Source organism: Zea mays, chromosome 5, assembly GCF_902167145.1.
Source record: "Zea mays cultivar B73 chromosome 5, Zm-B73-REFERENCE-NAM-5.0, whole genome shotgun sequence".
In the NCBI taxonomy this organism is placed as follows: Eukaryota; Viridiplantae; Streptophyta; class Magnoliopsida; order Poales; family Poaceae; genus Zea; species Zea mays.
Genome location: NC_050100.1, coordinates 213,398,703 through 213,404,702, shown reverse-complemented (window position 1 = coordinate 213,404,702; position 6,000 = coordinate 213,398,703).

Here is a 6,000-nt window from a genome sequence, read left to right as displayed (position 1 = left end):
CTTGCTTTATTGTTCTATAACCTTTTAGTTGTATTGATTTATCACTCCCGCATTATTTGAAAGCAATACTCTTTACAGGCAAGAACTTAGCTTTTATACTCCGATATTTGTGTATCTTGTTCTAATCACTAATCCAGGGATCTAGTTGGGGGATAAAGTTTTAAAATTCAGGTTTTGCCTATTCACCCCCCTCTAGGCGACTTTCAATTGGTATCAGAGCTAGGCACTTCATCTTGAGTCTAACAACTCGAAGTGATGGCTCGTAAAAGATCCCAAAAGAACAAGAAGACCCAAGAGAACAAGGAGGTAACTCTTGAGATATTACTTTCCAATTGTTCTAATTATGATTCATGGTCTACTAGAGTAATAAACGCTTTTAGAACGGTAGATCCACAATTATAACAAATTTTAGACAAGAGTATCTTCCCTCCTAGTTATAACGGAAAAATTGTCTCCGAGGAGGATCAAAGATGTTTTCGCTTAAACTACCTAGCTTTTGACATCTTAAGCAATTCTCTTAGCAAAGAAGATTATCGTGCCTTCATATCAAATTATGACGAATCAATCCATGATGCGCATGATATTTGGACTAGAATTAAAAGCAAATTTAATGAGTCCAAACATGATAGTTCATTTTGTGCTTCTACTTCCTTTGGTATTTGTGATACTAACCCTTGCAAGGAAGAAGAAGAAAATAAGCGGAGGAGACCAAACGATGAATCCACCTCTCCAAGAGGTTTGTCTTCCCATTTCGATTCCCACATATGTTGTGTGGCTAATGAAAATGATAGCGGAAGCACAAATAAGGATGAGGAGGAAGAAAGAAGCTTTGTGCAACTCTACGCTCGCCTAAGCCAAGAAGATAAGGCGGTCATGCTCAAACTTCTAGAAAGAGCGAGAGAGCAAGGTGAAGCTCGTCAAAGGCTAGAAAGTATTCTCTCCATGAAGATGCAATGCTTTGACGAGTTGACTAAAGAACATGAGGAGCTAAAGTGCTCTCATGTTGATTTGGTCCAAAGGTATGACACTATTTCAATTGAGCAAGATAACGCTTTACATTGTATCGCTCAATTAGTAAAGAGGAACACCTTGCTTAAGGACCAAGTAGAAAAGCTAAAAATTGAAAATCTAGCTTTTCAAGAAAAATATGATATGCTTCTATGTTTTCATGAAAATCTTATGGATGATCATATCATATTGAATATTGCTCACGAGGTTGTGATAGAAAACTTAAAATCCCAACAACCTCACTCATGCACATGTATTCAAATTGATACTATATTATCATGTGCTAATGCTTGTTGTCCGTCAAACGAGCAAATCTTCCTTTGAGCTAGAATTTGCAGGAACAAATGATGATTCATATCAAAAGCTCAAAGAAGAAAATGAGAGGCTAAAATGAGCTTGACACAACTAAAAGGGAAGTGCATTGCTCAACCTTCTCAAGATAACCGTAATCACATGGTAAAGAAGCTTGAGACGGGAACAACCGTGGCATGCACTACATCCCTTGAAGAAAATGTCAAGGAATTGAGGATTGCAAAGAGGAAGAAATAAAAGATGAAATTCAACACCTCCTCCAAAAGCCTCAACCACGCCTCCACAAAAGGTAACATCCAAGGTAATGATCAAGCCACACTTCACATTAAGAGGTGTAGTGAATGCTTTGAAGAGGGACACTTGATTAGGTCATGTCCCTACATTAAAAATGGCTTGATTATCAACAAGGATGGTAGACTTTGTTTTAAATGCTCCAAGAAGGGACACTTACTTAGATCTTGTCCCCATTTAAAACAAAGAGGCATAGGGTTAGAAAAGAAGGTTTGCAATGTGGTGTTGAACTTTATGTTTTCGCAAGACTGGCAACCGGACCCTGTTTTGCTGAGTCACTTGGAAAGGAAAAGGAATGCCCAGTTCTATAGGATCTGGGCTAACTATTTTGCCCCGGTTGGTAATTCGGTGCCCTCGGTGCAGGTTCCCAAGAAATGGGCGCCCTTTTTCTTATCCAACTTGCTGCATAAAGATTCTTTTAGTTGGTCAAAATCTTTCTTGTCTTCAGATATTCCTTCTGCTCTGATGGAGACAGAGGCTGAGACACATCCCTTTGTCATCCCCAGGAAGTGCCCTGATGGCAAGTTCCTTGATTCGGTCCTCTCTGAGGAATCTGCTGACAACGCGTCTGTTCCCTCAGACCCGGCCTCCTCCCCCCCAAAACATGCTGTTGTGGAATCTGACCTGAGGAGAAGCAAGAGACTTCGTGACGCCCGGGCTGGGTTCAGACAGGGTTCGTGCCAGAAGAAGAACTGTTTGATGTGTTAGCACAAGTTTGAGGGTCCCCCTCCCTATCAGCTAAGACTATCAGACGCTTGGGGGAGAGTTTTTGCAACCTGTCAGAAGTGGACCTGGCTGACAAAGCTCTAAAGAAGAAGAAGAACCCCCCTGGCTGTGTTGGCCCTAATAAGTCAGGGAAAAAAGACAAGGAGGATAAGAAACAAGACTCTTTAGATGATGACAACTAAACTGTTGTTGCTGCTCCGGGTGGGGTTATTTTGTAGGACTCATTTTCGCCAGGCTTTTTGGCTGTTTCGGCCCTAGCGTCTTTGTTTGTTTGTTGTGTTGAAGAACTCTGTGGTTTCTGATAGTGCTACACTCTGTTCTAACAGATACTCTATTGCCCACCCAGTAATTGGGTTTGGGTTCCTTTTCATCGACGAACGTGATCCTTTCGATGAATAGTCACAATGCTATTAATTTTTCTGACTAGTCCGATTTAAGTTTTAATGTCCGTGGAATTAACTCGGTGGCTAAGGGGAATGGTATTCATTGTGCGATTAGGGAATCCAAATGCGACATCATCTGCTTGCAGGAGACGAAGAAGGATTTTTTTGACAGGGCTGACCTTAGAAGGTTATGTCCCAATTCCTTTGATGAGTTTGCTTTTGTTCCATCGATAGGAAATTTTGGGGGTTTCATTACTGTTGGGGACCATAATTAGGGGTACCCCCAAGACTCCTAATCTCAGCTGGTAACCCCCATCAGCACAAAGCTGCAAAGGCCTGATGGGCGCGATTAAGGTCAAGGCTCAGTCCACTCAAGGGACACGATCTCGCCTTGCCCGAGCCTAGCCTCGGGCAAAGACAGCTGACCTCGAAGGATTCACGTCTCGCCCGAGGGCCCCCCTCAAGCAACGAACACACCTTCGGCTCGTCGAGGCCCAGTCTTCGCGGAGAAGCAACCTTGGCCAGATCGCCACGCGAACTGACCGTATCGCAGGAGCATTTAATGCAAGGCTCGACTGACACCTTATCCTGACACGCGCTCCTCAGTCGACAGAGCCGAAGTGATCGCAGTCACTTCGCCGCTCCACTGACCAACCTGACAGGAAAACAGCGCCGTCTGTGCCGCTCCGACTGTTGTGCCACTCGATAGAGTGAGTCCGACAGCAGCTAAGTCCAACCTCGGGCACCATAGGAAGCTCTGCCCCGCTCGACCCCAGGGCTCGGGCTCAAACTCGACGCCGGACGATGGACTCCGCCTCGCCCGACCCCAGGGCTCGGACTCAGCCTCGACCTCGGAAGACGGACTCCGCCTCGCCCGACCCTAGGGCTCGGACTCAGCCTCGACCTCGGACGACGGTCTCCGCCTCGCCCGACCCCAGGGCTCAGACTCGACCTTGACCTCGGAGGAGCCTTCGCCTCGCCCGACCTCGGGCTCGGACCCGCCACGTCACAGGGAAGGCCATCATTACCCTACCCCTAGCTAGCTCAGGCTACGGGGAACAAGACCGGCGTCCCATCTGGCTCGCCCCGGTAAACAAGTAATGATGGCACCCCGCGTGCTCCATGACGACGGCGGCTCTCAGCCCCTTACGGAAGCAAGGAGACATCAGCAAGGATCCGACAGCCCCGACAGCTATACTTCCACAAGGCTCAAGCACTCCTCCGACGGCCACGACATCACATGAACAGGGCGCCAAAACCTCTCCGGCTGCCACGACGGCATGTACTTAGGGCTTTAGCTCCTCTCTGCTAGACACGTTAGCACACTGCTACACCCCCCATTGTACACCTGGGCCCTCTCCTTACGCCTATAAAAGGAAGGTCCAGGGCTCTCGTACGAGAGGGTTGGCCACGCGGGAGAACGGGCTGGTGGACGGTCTCTCTCTCTCTCCCTCGCGGACGCTTGTAACCTCCCTACTGCAAGCGCACCCGACCTAGGTGCAGGGCAACACGAAGGTCGCGGGTTTCCCCTTTGCCTGCTTCTTTCCCCCTTCGTGCTCCGTCTCGCGCCGACCTATCTGGGCTGGGACACGCGGCGACAATTTACTCGTCGGTCCAGGGACCCCTCGAGGTCGAAACGCCGACAATTACTGTTTGGAATAGTTCGAAGTTGGTTGGCAGTGCTATTTTTCAGAATGAGTATGCTCTCTCGGTTGAGTTTTCTGCTATATCGTCGGATGAATCTTGGATCGTCACAAACATTTACGCGCCCTGTTCTCCGCATGGGAAAATTGAATTCTTACACTGGTTCTCCAATATTAATATGCCCTCGGAAAAGCTTTGGTTGATTGTTGGGGACTTTAACCTTACGCGTAGGCCTGAAAACAGAAATATCGCTAGGGGGATATTAACCTGATGTTGAAATTTAACGAGGCAATCAGTCAGCTGGATCTGATGGAAATTCCCCTCCATGGCCTCTCCTTTACTTGGTCGAATAGGCAAAGGGAGCCCCTTCTTCAGAGACTCGATTGGTTTTTCATGTCGCAAGAATGGTCGGTGTGTTACCCTGACACCCACGCAACAACGCTGCCTAGGGATATTTCTGATCATGTACCTTGTCTGATTTCTTTCAAGTAAAAGGTCCCCAAACCCAAGATCTTTAGATTTGAAAATTTCCGGCTGCAATTCGATGAGTTTATGACTGTTTTCCAAAATTCTTGGACTGGTCAGCCAATTCTTTTGGACAAAGCGAAGAACTTAACAGCAAAATTCAAGTCCACCAGAAAGATCCTCGAAGTGGCCGCGTTCTCTGCCAAAAATTGACAAAACTGTGAGACAAATTAAGTTGCTTATTGAGTTCATTGATATTATTGAAGAGCACCGTGACCTTTCGATTGAAGAATGGAATTTCTGTGAGTTGTTGCAATCCAAGAATGTTGGGTTGCTTCAGTTTCAAAAAAATTATTGGAAGCAATGGGCTTCCATCAAATGGGTCACCGATGGAGATATCTGCTCTAGATTCTTTCATGCTCATGCAACGGTAAAGCATGGCCGTAATACAATTGCGTTGCTCTCGGATGACAGTGGCTCAATCTTTTCAGAGCATGATCTTAAAGCTAACCTGCTTTGGAATGTCTTCAAATGTCGTTTGGGATCTTCAGATTTTTTGGAAAATGTCTTTGATCTCCCTAGCTTGTTATTCTTTCATAGCGACTTGCATTGGTTAGATGAGCCATTTTCAAAGCAAGAAATTGATAGCATTGTTGCTGCTCTCCCTTCTGACAAATCTCTGGGACCTGATGGGTTTAATACCAATTTTATCAAAAAATGTTGGCCGATTATTTCTCAGGACTTCTATGACTTATGTGACCAATTTTACCACGGGGATGTTTGCCTTCGAAGTATCAATGGTTCTTTTATTGTCCTGATTCTGAAGAAGGATAATGCTCGTTTAGTGGGATTTCCGACCAATATCGCTTCTGAACAATAGTATGAAAATCATCACTAAGCTGCTGGCCAATCGTTTACAGACAGTGATGACTTCCCTTGTTCACAAAAATCAATATGGCTTCATCAAAGGAAGAACCATTCAGGACTGCTTGGTCTGGGCATATGAATATATTCATCTTTGCCATATCTCAAAAAAAGAGATCATTGTGCTCAAATTGGATTTTGAAAAGGCCTTTGATTCACTTGAGCATGAGCTGATTCTTCAGGTGCTGTCGCATAGAGGTTTTGGGCCCAGGTGGATGAGCTGGATTAGGGATATTCTTCAGTCTGG